The following is a 13,178-nucleotide window of genomic DNA, read 5'->3' as shown; positions in this document are numbered from 1 at the left end:
GTTTGGCGGTTTGGGTAGCTAGTCATATTGGGTGTAATGCGGAGAATGTACCTACGTTCTCGCAGGACATACAGTGTGTTCTACTCAAGTGGCCCAATGCTTTAAATCTGGCAATTATTAATGTGTACTCTCGCCCAGTCAGTGCGGCCATGGAATCACCAACACTGGAAGATCTTTCGTCATTTTTGGGCCAACTGCCCATTGATTGTAAGATAGTGATGGGCGGAGATTTTAATTGCCACTTTGAACCATTAGAAGACTTAAAGGAGGGTGCCCTTACCGCCGAAGATGACTTCTGGGGTGTTCCGTCATGCCAATCCCCCCACCCTAAATCTTGGTCTCCTCTCGCAATGCAAATTATGGCCCTAACATTAAATTTTGCGTTAAGGGCCTGTAATGGACGCACTCCTTCTGACATCCCTTCATTGTGTACCTTTAACAGGAAGGACCATGAATCGAGGCTGGACTACATTTTTGTAGACATTGGTCTGTGGTCCAAAGTCCAGGATTTTAGGGTAGTTGTAAGATCAGACAGTGACCACAACGCACTTTTATTAGATATGGCGCACCCTGCACTTGCTGTTGGGTCACTACCCGCCAATCCCAGCGAAGATCCAGGGAATCTGGTTCTTAGCTCCAATAGACGTAGGGTAAAATGGGGGAAATTGGCAAACTCAGAAGAGAGTATAAGCAAAATGTATGAAATAGCACTCCCTAAGCTAAAAGAAATGGATGTACTAATTAACCAGCCTAGACCCTCAGATTTCAACGAAAAATTAGCTCAAATCCATGTAGATTTAGTGGGAGCCCTAGGCGAGGTTTTCCACCCAGGGGTAGCCTCACGGAAGAAAAAGACTCAAACCTCAACCTGGTACAATTCTACTTGTAAAAAGATTAAGACAGAGCTAATAGCCACAATAAAAGCAGGTTCTGATAAGGGTAAGGTTGTTGAGCTTAGGCGGAAATACAGGGAAGCCATGGCACTGGCAAGGTCGGAATGGGATTGGAACAGATGGCAGGACCTCTCTTTAGCACTAGAAGCGAGGGATTCTAGAAAATGTTGGTCCCTGGTAAATACTGGCACAGGAGAAGCCAAAGCTGCAGTGGAGCCAAACATTGCATCTTCCGTCTGGGAGGCCCACTTTGGCAAATTGTATCATCTGAATTTGCCAATGATGTGACCTCTGATGCTATATCCAATCCTGTAGCTGGACTAGAATCTACCCTCGGCGAGGTGGTCATTGCAATATAGAGATTGGCAGTGGGGAAGGCCCCAGGACTGGACAGATTGCCCGGTGACCTCTTTAGACACCATCCAGAGATCTGGGGCCCGTACCTCCTTATTCTTTTCAATTCTATCGCGGGAGGTATGGAGATCCCCTGTACTTGGCTGGGGGTGGAGATAGTGCCTATCTTCAAAAAGGGTTCTCCTCTTCTCCCAGCCAACTACAGGCCGATCAGCCTAATAGATGTCCCCCAAAAACGATTTTCTCGCCACCTCCTGGACCACCTTCTAGACTGGATGAAGGATAATGAAATTCTGAGTCCCCTCCAGGCTGGCTTCAGGAAAAACACGTCCACCATGGACCAGATGTTCCGCCTCGTCCTCCTCTACTGGAAAACTGTGAGGATCGAGGGGGGGAGGCTGTACATGGTGTTCGTGGACCTGAGGTCAGCCTTTGACCTGGTCCCCCGCAAGAAATTATGGGAGGTCCTAAAGGAGCTGGGTGTTCCTACCCATTTGCTACATGCGATAATTAGGCTCCACGACAGCAATTATGCACAGGTTAGGTGTGGGAGGGATGGATCGTTGTCATCCAGGTTCCCAGTTCTCAGAGGGGTAAGGCAGGGTTGCGTTTTGGCGCCAACCCTGTTTTGCCTCTTCGTTAACAGTGTCATATCCCATCTTGACAATGTTAGGGACAATGACGCTCCCCTCTTGGCAGGCAGGAGGGTACCGGCTATCATGTTCGCCGATGATACCCTCCTGCTTTCCAAATCCCCAATGGGGATCCAACGGATTTTAGATGGATTTGGTCTTTTCTGTAGACAACATGGTCTAGAGATCAATACAGAAAAGACCAAATTCATGATATTTAATCCTTCCCCTAAAACTAGATCTAACCCATTACTGGGTTCAGCAAGACTGGAAAGGGTAAAAACTTTCCAGTATTTGGGGGTCACCCTACATGAGAACTTATCTTGGGACCCCCAAATAGCAAGATCCCGGCTAAAGCTGTCCCAACTGTCGGGGGCAATTTTGAAGGTTGCAAACACTTCTACTTTCAAACCCATTAGCCCGGCAGTAGAAATGTATAAAACCCAAGCTAAAGCGGCCGCATCTTATGGCAGTGAGTTATGGGGGTATAAAGCAGGGACAGAACTTGTTAGTGTAGAAAACAATTTCCTCAGACGTCTCCTGGCCCTCCCCCGTGGCACACCCTTGCTCCCTCTAAGACTAGATGTGGGTCTCCCTTCTATAGCTGAGGATTTGGAATTAAAGCCATTAAGATTCTGGCACAGGCTCTGGACCACCGGTGAGCTTGCACACTATAGGCAAGACCTCATTCATGTAATGAACTTGAACCAGCGTGATAGAATCCCGTGGCTGGCCTTTATAAAGAAAGAACTGTATCGCCCGAGACTCCCTGAGTTATGGGAGGTTCCTGAACAAGGCTGCCAAAGGGTCTCTCGTAAAAAACTGGTGGAAATATACAAGGAGAAAAGTCTAGCTTCTCTGATGGCTGCACCCAATAATGGCATTTTAACTGATCGTTTTCTGGATTCCAAAAATTCTTATCAATTTGAAGGTTTTATGGACATTATTTCTCCAATTTTAGCAAGAAAATTATTTATCCAATGGAGGTTAGGCACTCTGCCTATCAAAACCTTTACCTGCAAATGGTCAGAGGGATGATAAAATCTGTCCAGGATGCAGTAATCATGATGAGGAGGAAATCCATGTTCTCTTTTTCTGCCCAGCCTACAACAGACCAAGGAAATATTGGCTTGCGCCAATATGTAAGAACTTGGGCATTAGGAGTCACTTGTATTCGTACAGAATATTGAAAACAAGTACTCTGCCCCACATAGTCTTTGCAGTAGCCAAATTTGTAATGGCTATGTGGCAGATTAGGAAAAAACTACTAAAAGACTGAACATTGATATGAACTGTAATGTAACTCCCATTCATGATTGGACTCCCAAGGAAATGTATTTTTATGCAATGTTTTTTACATAGGTGAATGTCTTTTAAATGTTGAATATTTTATTGTATCTTTTATGGTCTAAAAGACCGAAATAAAGAATTTTTGGATTGGATTGGATTGGATAGAGCTAGATTTCTTACTTTGGGATTTTTACAGTATATTTTTGTTGTCCCTAATCAACTATTTATTATTTGTGTCCTTGCAGGTCCTGTTTTCCACAATGTCTCCTCTATTGAACAGGGAAAGAAAAGGATGCTCAGAAATGTCAAATCCATTTTAGTCCAATGATAAATATCCAGCAATATGTAGGTCAAAATCTGCATACCTTTAGGTAAAATACCAATCATTGCAAGTGGACATAGTTGTATATCACTGTGAATTTAATACGCTTATGTGGCTTAGGTCTCATTTTTCCTTCTGCTTATATTACAGGTTCTCTTCCAGTAAATCGGGAGGAAGGAATAATTTGCTGGAATTAGAGAGGTAAGGCAACGAACACAAAGTATAGCTGTAGGTAAAATGATACTCTGTTTTTTTTTACAATCTGTAATATCTATTTAATCTATGGGTAAAAAGTAAACTTACTCTATATTTTTGTTGTTGTAGGTTCTGTTCCCCAAAGTCTGTTCATTGTGAATGGGCTAGAAAAGAACCCACAAGAGTTTAAGATCAATCAATCAATCAATCAATCAGTGACACTTATAAAGCGCGCTACATACCCGTAGGGTCTCAAGGCGCTGGGGGGGGGGGGGTGCCGCTACTGCTCGAACAGCCAGGTCTTCAGCTTCTTCCTGAAGGGGAGGTGGTCTTGGGTCAGGCGCAGGTCGGTCGGGAGGGAGTTCCAGGTCTTGGCGGCCAGGTAGGAGAAGGACCTTCCTCCTGTAGTCGCTCTTCGGATGCGGGGGACGGCGGCGAGGGCGTGGTTGGCTGATCGGAGGTGGCGTTTGGGAGCGTAGAAGTTGACTCGGCTGTTGAGGTAGCTCGGGCCTCGGTCGTGTATGGCTTTGTGTGCGTGGGTGAGGAGGCGGAAGGTGATTCTTTTGTTGACGGGGAGCCAGTGAAGGTCTCTCAGATGTCCGGAGATGTGGCTGGTTCGTGGGATGTCGAGGATGAGTCTGGCTGAGGCGTTCTGGATCCGCTGGAGTCTCTTCTGGAGCTTGGCGGTGGTACCGGCGTATAGGGCGTTGCCGTAGTCCAGACGGCTGGTGACGAGGGCCTGGGTGACGGTCTTCCTGGTCTCGGTGGGGATCCACCAGAAGATCTTTCGTAGCATGCGCAGGATGTTGAAGCACGACGAGGAGACGGCGTTGACTTGTCTGGTCATGGAGAGGGAGGAGTCCAGGATGAAGCCTAGGTTGCGTGCGTGGTCTGTCGGTTTGGGTGCGGTGCCCAGGGCGGGTGGCCACCAGGAGTCGTCCCAGGCGGAGGGTGAAGAGCCCAGGATGAGGACCTCCGTCTTGTCTGAGTTCAGTTTCAGGCGGCTGGTCGTCATCCACTCGGCTACCTCTTTCATCCCTTCGTGCAGGTTGGCTCTGGCGGCGGCGGGGTCGTTGGTCAGGGAGAGGATCAGCTGGGTGTCGTCGGCGTAGGAGATTATGCTGAGGTTGTGTTTGCGTACGATGGCCGCGAGGGGGCTCATGTAGACGTTGAAGAGGGTGGGGCTCAGAGATGATCCTTGGGGGACGCCGCAGATGACTTCGGAGGCCTCTGACTTGTACGGTGGCAGGCGGACTCTCTGTGTTCTTCCGTCGAGGAAGGAGATGATCCATTCCAGCGCCTTCTCCTGAATTCCGACGTCGCTGAGGCGCTGCACTAGGGTGCGGTGGCAGACAGTGTCGAATGCCGCGGAGAAGTCTAGGAGGATGAGGGCCGCTGTTTCTCCATTGTCCATCAGGGCTCGGATGTCATCGGTGGCGGCGATGAGGGCGGTCTCGGTGCTGTGATTGGCTCGGAAGCCGGACTGTGAGGGGTCGAGGGATCCGTTCGTCTCGAGGAAGGCGGCCATCTGCTTGTTGACGGTCTTCTCGATGACTTTGGCTGGAAACGGGAGAAGCGAGATGGGGCGGTAGTTCTTGAGGTCGGTGGGGTCCGCTGTTGGTTTCTTGAGTAGGGCGCTGAGTTCGGCGTGTTTCCAGCTCTCAGGGAAGATGGTGGTGTCGAAGGATGTGTTGATGATGTCTCGCAGGTGGGGTGCGATGACAGCGTCGGCCTTGTTGAAGACGTGGTGAGGGCAGGGGTCGGTCGGTGATCCGGAGTGGATGGAGTTCATCGTGCGGATGGTGTCTTCGGTGCTGATCGGGGTCCAGGCCCGGAGGGTGGTGGTGGGGGGTGGTTGTTCGGTCCTGGTGAGCGTTGGTTGGTTGTTGAAGCTGCTGTATATGTCCGTGATCTTGTTGTGGAAGTATGAAGCGAGGGAGTTGCAGAGGTCTTGCGATGGGGTGATGTCGTTGTTTCCTGCGCTGGGGTTGGAAAGCTCTTTCACGATGTTGAAGAGTTCCTTGCAGTTGTGTGCGTTGTTGTCCAGCCGGTCCTTGAATGCTGTTTTCTTGGCGGCGCGGATCAGCTGGTGGTGTTTCCGGGTGGCAAGTTTGTAGGAGGTCCTGTTGTCCGGTGTCGGTTACCTTTTCCAGACTTTCTCGAGGGCTCGGCAGTTCTTCTTGGAGTTCTTGAGTTCGTCGGTGAACCATGGGGCCTTCTTGCTGCCGTGTCTGCTAGGCGGGGTCCTCAGAGGGGCGAGTTCGTCCGCGCAGTTGCTGATCCACTTCGTGAGGTTGTCGGCGGCCTGGCTGGGGTTCGCTGAGCTGGCAGGAGGGTGCTGGCTCAGGGAGGTGGCGAGCTGGTCTGCTGTGATCTTGTTCCAGCTTCTGCGGGCGGCCTGTCGCTGGTGTTGGTGGGTCGTCGTTCTCTTGAAGGTGAAGTGGACGCAGCTGTGGTCCGTCCATTGAAGCTCTGTGGCGTGGCTGAAGTCGATGTCTGTGCTGGATGAGAAGACGGCGTCGAGTGTGTGTCCGGCGCGGTGGGTGGGGGTGGACACCAGTTGCTTGAGTCCCAGGTTGGCGAGGTTGTCGAGCAGGGTGCTGGTGTTGCGGTCGTTGTTGTTCTCCAGATGGAAGTTGAGGTCTCCCAGGAGGATGTAGTCATCGGAGGGGAGGGCATGCGGGCTGACGAAGTCGGCGATGTCCTCGCTGAATTGCGTGCGTGGTCCAGGGGGTCGGTAGATCAGGGTGCCTCTGAGGGTGGTGTTCGGGTTGGTGTGGATCTGGAAATGCAGGTGTTCGGCGCTGGTCAGGGTGTTGTCGGTGCTGGTCGTGAGACGGATGGTGCTTCTGTTCTTTCTGGGCTGTTGTAGATTATGTTCCCAGATATCCTGACATAACCCTTTCCCACTTGACTGTGTGTGAGTTTTGTGATTTGTTTAATGATCAATGCCCAGCACAAATTTAGGGAGTGGGTATCTTTCCACCTTGTGCAAGATGTTTAGTCTTCAAGTAAGAATAAACAACGGTATTACATGTCCAGCTACAGTTATGGAGATGTTCCAGGGAATATTTTTTGGTCAAAATCTACATAAATAAGGGATCAAGCTAGACTTGTGAGGGTACTAGAAGATTTAATCATGTTTGGGGAGCTTTAGATTCTCACATGTGCAAACAAGTGCATCATAGAAGAGCTAGCACAGTCAAGTCTTTGAGCAAAAGGTACTTACGTTCAGGGAAAAGTACAATATTTTGTGACGGAGCTAGATTGCATTTCTTTTGAGTGTTTTGCAAAATGTTTTATGGTTGATATACAAAATATATTTCTTTACTGTTTGCCATTATTGGTTCTGTTCTCCAAGGCAGAGATTCAGAGCTGCTCTTCCTCTTACTTTTGTTTGTACAGGTTTTAATTCCCAAATATTCCAGTCTGACCCTTCCACCTTGATTTTGAACTAGATTTCTGATTTATGTGATGATCAGAGTCAAAGATATAGCTGGTTGGGAAAGAGTATCTAACTACATTTTTGCCGGGCCTTAATACCACAATTAAGTATTCCGTTTTCATAACTGCAGTTCTCCTAGTCTTCTCCAATGTTACTGGCTCTATAAGCTTTAAACGACTTAATTTACCCAACATTCTCTACAAATGAGACCTCTAAGAGTAGCCAAATAGTGTTTCATGAAAGGGCATGCCCCGCGAAAGTGGGCCACTATTTTTTGGCAGTGCCCATGCCAAATTGTGATCCCAATCCGACCCTGCACATTACCCCATGCCCACTCCAATGCTCACATTTTTATTTAATAGACCACAAAGAAACTGGATTAAATGTATGGAATGGTCTGCCTGACTGCACAAGATAAACACCAATACTCAACATCAACAATATCATTTTCACAGGTTACTAGTCTATATGTTCTTTTTCATTATCATTGCAGCCGCCCAGACGTTCATCATGACTCAGCACTAAACATGAAATTAAAAATATAATACTACTAGATACTGAACTTCCGGTTGTTTACAGAAGCCCTAGCGGAGATGCCACACATAACATGTCACTAGAATACATTCCAACAGACCCGATTCAGGCGGGAGACTCCTGACTTTTGAAGCCGAAATGGCTTTACTTTGGCTGACTCCAGCCTGAAATTGCCTCCGCCTCAGTAGAAGTCAATGAAAGAAATGCGTTCTGTATATTCTTTTTTTGAAATCTCCCACTTTCTTCTTAAAACGTTGGTTTGTACGCGAGAGGTTCGTTCCAGCTAAGTTTCTCTGTAGATGGGATGTCTGCGAATGAGACAGAGAAGATGGACGAGGGAAGAATGCCTCCTCCCACCCCCAGCAATGGACAAAATTAACAAGGCAGCCATCTTGAACTGAGACACTTTTGGGTCAGTAATGTCTGACTTTGGAAGAACCTGGGAACAGGATAAACTGAACTTTCAGTATTTCTTAGTTAATCGAATTATTTTTCCTTTTATCCACCAAAATGTGCGATTTTATACAAAATATGAATTTATATATTACTCTGTTTTTAACAGTTTGGTTTGAAAGGAAGACGACCTAACCACAAAGCTTTATATGTTCGAGCTTTTTCGAAGGCACTGAGGTACGCTGTACATAAATAATCATCAATTCTCCTTAGACGCCTGCTACCTTTTACCACTTTTCATACACGAGACCTCTTGGTTTTGAATCAGACCTGACATGCCCGAACTAGAATTACGTCACTCTGCGGCCCCGCTGGTGGTGTGCAGAGACGCCTACTGCGTGATGACGTCAATGGCTGCTCAGCTGACAGATGGAGAATGAGACGTCACAACATGGCGTCCCGCGGTAGAGCGGGTATCGGAGCGAGCTTTCCATAGACAGGCGCCGCCCCAGGGACGGGCCCTGTCCGCAGCAGGTAAGAAGGAGATGCTTCTGCTCTCCGCCACACTACCATTATTGGTGTTTTCTTCTGTTCCCTTTCGGTTACATGCCTGAATGTGTACTGTGCCAGCTTTAATATGAGTGGCCTTTTACACGAAGTGCCATTCCTCCATAGTTTCTCAGCCCTGGATCACCAGTTCTGTATGTACTGATTTATCTTCCTCGGTTTTCTGTTTCCTGACTGCCACGTCTGTTTGCTCCCTCGCAGCTCATGTTATTCACCTTTCCATAGCCATCAGTCACTCCATTACTCATCAACTGGACACCAAGAGAGAGCTTCCTCTGTTCAACCCTCCTTGGACTGTTGAACACTGTTATACTGCCTTTTCGGGCTCGGTAGGTCGTGTACCGTCATCAAGCATTAACTTTCTTGTCCTTGTGAGCGTATTTCTAGGTTTAAGTTGGATTGCAGAATATGCTCATTTAGAGGAGTTTAAGTGGTGTAAGTTCCGCCGCGTCTCAGACCCGGAAGTAATTAGAAACTGACTCTGAAACTGGACTCAATCGAGGCTTGTATTGACGCCCCTTACAGGGAAACAGTGATCGATTTCTCAACAACGATACCTCAACCACTCTAAACACATTTTAAGGTAGACCCTGCCAATGAAGTATCAATCTCCTGTTTACATTTCAGGCGTTTTACTTAATTTACGTACCTAAGAGTATTTACCTTTTCCGGAGTGCTGTTGTTCTGCAGGTTTTTTCATGCGTCATATTAATCTTGTGTCTGTCTGTAATCTTGGGTTGTTGTGGGTGATTGTTTGTTTATTACGGGCCATAATTGAAATGTCTGGAGTGAGGCTGAAGGCAAACCGAGGTTCACACAGCGCGTGTCAGTGAGTCCCCAAAGGCAAAGGTGTGCAGAATGCATGCTCAGCCAATTCTTGATCCTTCTGCAGAGCACAAAGAACAACGTTGACAAGTTCTAACTGCCAATGTATGCAACGTGTGTGAAAGGAGGACAGAATTTTTGAAATACTGACCGGGTAGAAGGAAATGAAGTGCTTATAGATGAATGCTTGTGGGTCAATGGTGAAATGAGAGATGTAAGAGATTATGTTCCAAAGAGAAAAGTGATGAGGTGTGAAAAATGCAGGTGGAGGATATCAGAAAGATGCAGGTGAAAAGGGAGACTGGCGTTTCACAGTGATGCTGCAAGGGAAAGTCGTGTGAAGGAAAGGACTGGACTCATTGCTACACTCTGACGACTCCCTACTCGTTCCACTGACAGTACTAATGTTTAATTCAGTCTCATATTTTCAATATTGAAACATTTAAAATGTAAGGTTTTACAACAATATCATTATTACTCATGTATCCAATATAGTAACAAACATTGACAAACCTAATAGGTCTGGCTGGTTTAGGCGCATGCCCATTATTTTGTGATGTCTGGATGCAGTAACAGAAATGATACTCAATAGTCAGATGGCACACTGCTCAAGCTCAAGATTTTCCTCTGTGTTGTGAGCCGTACCCTTAACTACATAGGCTCTACCTCATGGAAAGTATACATAGTTAGAAATCTTTAGTACTTTTAGAGAGACCCTCTCGCCCCCATCTTATTGCATCCCACTTAAAGTTACTCTTTTTTTACATGCCTAGATGTATTTGAGATGCGCATGTAATAATACGTCACCTGATCCTCGTTGAAAGTAGTGGCCTGTGAAATTTAATATGTCAAGCTGAGCAACTTCAGTCACCTTGTATGCTGTCTCCTGACATGATCTAGTGAAGTGTTCACTGATTGTCTCTGAGCCCATGTAGCACAGCTGTCAGCTGACTTCTGTCATGCGACTGTCTTTCAGTGAGCATCGATCAGCTTTATGCATAATGAGACTAGTATTTTAATATTTTCATTTAATCTTTGAATGAGGACGTGTAAGATTTACAACCCACTCAGTAGGACACGAGGCCAGTTATGTGTGTTTGTAAAGGGCACTATCACACCTGAGGGTATCCTGGTACTGAGAAGGTGTGTGGGCTTAGCCCTGCCTATGGTTGGTTGGTTAAGAGAAGAGCCAGATCTTCAGCTTTTTGCAGAATTCAAACGAGAGGAGGAGGCTCTGATTTGCAGTGGGAGGTTGTTTCACTTTTTAAGAGTGATGTAAGAGAATGTTTGTCCTGATCTGGTTCTGTGTAGGCATGGGGATGTGTGCGAAAAAGAGTGTTGTGAAGCGGAGGTGTCTGGGTAGTTGGTGGAACAAGATGCAACTGTTCACGTAGATTGGGCCTTAGTTGTGTAGTGCCTTTTATTTTAATGTGTGTATGAGGAGTTTGAATTTAGCACGTTTGTGTACCGCGAGGCAGTGTAATTCCTTTTGGTGTCGTGTGATGTGAGTTCTGTGTGGAATGTTGAGAGGGCGTCTGCTGAATTCCTGATTGTTTGTAGTCTTCTAGTAAGTTGCTTGTTGATCCCAGCGTAGTTGGTCTCATAGTGCAACTTGCTGTTGACTAGGGCGTGATTGACAGATTTTCTAGCGTTGTTTGAGAGCCATTTGTAGATCTTACTCGGCATCTTCATGTCTGGAAGCAGGATGCAGTGATGATGTTGACTTTTGCGGTCATGTTCAGTTTGCTGTCGATAATTATACTGAGGTTCCTGACGTTGGTTTAAAAAAAATACTTTTTTACTTTATTGCCTAACATAACTGCGGCACATAGCAAAGATAAGCATATCATAATATTGACCTCCGTTTTTACCTCAGTGTCATACATTATACCTATAAAGAAACATACAAAACACATTGTAAATGGTGGAGTCAACAGAATCCTTCAGTTACATTCCTGCCTTCAAGAGGTAATCTAGGACGGCGTGGGTTCAAACTTCAAAAACTATTATAGAAATTGAGCTTTTTTGGGGGACAGGGTTATATAGAAAAAACTCGACCCAAAGGTATCACAGCGCTTTACATGAGCACCAATTGCGTTACAGACAGACACCTTTATTTTGTTGGGCGCAGTGAGATAGTGATTTGCCCAGAATCACAGAATGTTGAGCATCCCTGCCGAGGCTCGAACCCGGGTTCTCCAGCTTAGAGGTCGACCCCTCTAGCCGTTAGGCCACATCCTGTTTGTGCCTCATCCTGTATTTAGTTTTGTTCAAAATCAGAAAATATCAACAGACTTGAGCACAGTCCAGTGTACAGTAACATGAATTAAATTGAGGATGTGCTTATGTGTTAACTAGTGTTAAGAATCTAGTTCCATTAACTAGTATTGTCCTGTGGAGAACCTTGTCTATAGCAAGGTTGCACTCCGGATGAGCCTCTGCCATCACCAGCATTCAAGGAAACTGTTTTTAGGTGACTCAATCCACAATAGAAGTAAGAGAGCCACTACCCTTCAAATTAATTTCCTTCACCTTTTAACAATACAATCCAGGTGTGTTGAAGTTGACTCAAGACGAACATAAATCCAGCCCAGTGGATAAGGGAGATGAGTTTTGGACTGCAGTCTGCAACCTGTCTCCCTCTCCCTACGCTGGTATGTTCTTGCCCAGGGGAGGCCCTTAATATCCCACCATTATAACCTCAGCAAACAAGCGCAGCCCCTAGGATAGAGCATTTTGGATTTTAGAAAGTTCTACCACAGGTTCGATCGTTCTTCTGATTTCCAAAGACGTATAGGTAGGATATTGCTAATCTGTATGACAATCTGCATTACTTTTAACCATTTATGGTTCTCAAAATTGTAAGATTTGCATTATGTAGTATAATTTGAAGCAGTTTACTAGTTTATTAAACTGTACCCTTTCCATTACTTTAAGTGTTGCATGGTAACTTAAGGTTAACAAGTCATTGGTTTTTCCCAATCCTGTAATGATGTGCTGTTTTCATTTGACTTATTTAGTTTTAATGAATAGATGGAGTACCATTCATTATAGATTGAAGGAGGATCGGAAAAAAAAGTTTCAGGATATATTAACAGATTGCAGTTACTTTCTTAGTGGTATTAGTGTTTCAACATAATTTTTTTTTTTTTTTAATGACTCCTAAGACATTCTTCCCGACTGTTATGTCAGTCAATCAAAACTTAATTAGGTCATAACAACTATTAAAGTGCAAAGGCGTACAGAACAATAAATTCAGTAATACATACAGTGCCATAATTAATTTCCAAACAGTTAACTGACGAATCAAGAAATATCAACTTCATGTAAACAATTAAAATAAAAAAACCTGAGAATAAACTGGAGAAAGAACTCTTGCAAGTTGAAAACCATAAAGGATTACATAAAAGTGCAAGTGCGTATATTGCAAGGTACAATATTGCATACATGGTGTTGTTACAATGTAAGCATATATATATCAAAATTGAACTTTTTGTCTATTGAGAACCGTGCTTCTGATAACTTGTGGTTATTGCACAGTGGGCTCATATGTCGGATTAGTCTTTCCACATTACATTAATTACGTTATTTTGAACCAGTACTACCAGGAAAGTCATTCTGCATCAACTGAACAGTATTGTTTCATCGTTTTTGAGTAAAACAAATTGTGTTGTCCGTACCTCATTGCGTCATGCAGGTTAAATTTTCTAGAGCTATCTTTTAATATC

At 45.5% G+C, this 13,178-nt stretch overlaps 1 protein-coding gene across 1 annotated transcript in view; it reads left to right on the top strand.

Moving 5' to 3' along the window:
• The first annotated feature begins 8,461 nt into the window (after positions 1-8,461).
• The window catches only part of UBAP1 (ubiquitin associated protein 1), a 176,739-nt gene continuing 172,022 nt past the window's right edge, over positions 8,462-13,178 (top strand). The window contains exon 1 of the mRNA XM_078674714.1: positions 8,462-8,592. The gene's annotated coding sequence lies outside the window, so the exon portion shown is untranslated. The remainder of the gene's footprint in view (positions 8,593-13,178) is intronic.

Source organism: Lissotriton helveticus, chromosome 2_1 (assembly GCF_964261635.1).
Source record: "Lissotriton helveticus chromosome 2_1, aLisHel1.1, whole genome shotgun sequence".
Lineage (NCBI taxonomy): Eukaryota > Metazoa > Chordata > Amphibia > Caudata > Salamandridae > Lissotriton > Lissotriton helveticus.
Note: the sequence above shows the minus strand (reverse complement) of the source record. Positions and strands in the feature narration are given on the sequence as shown.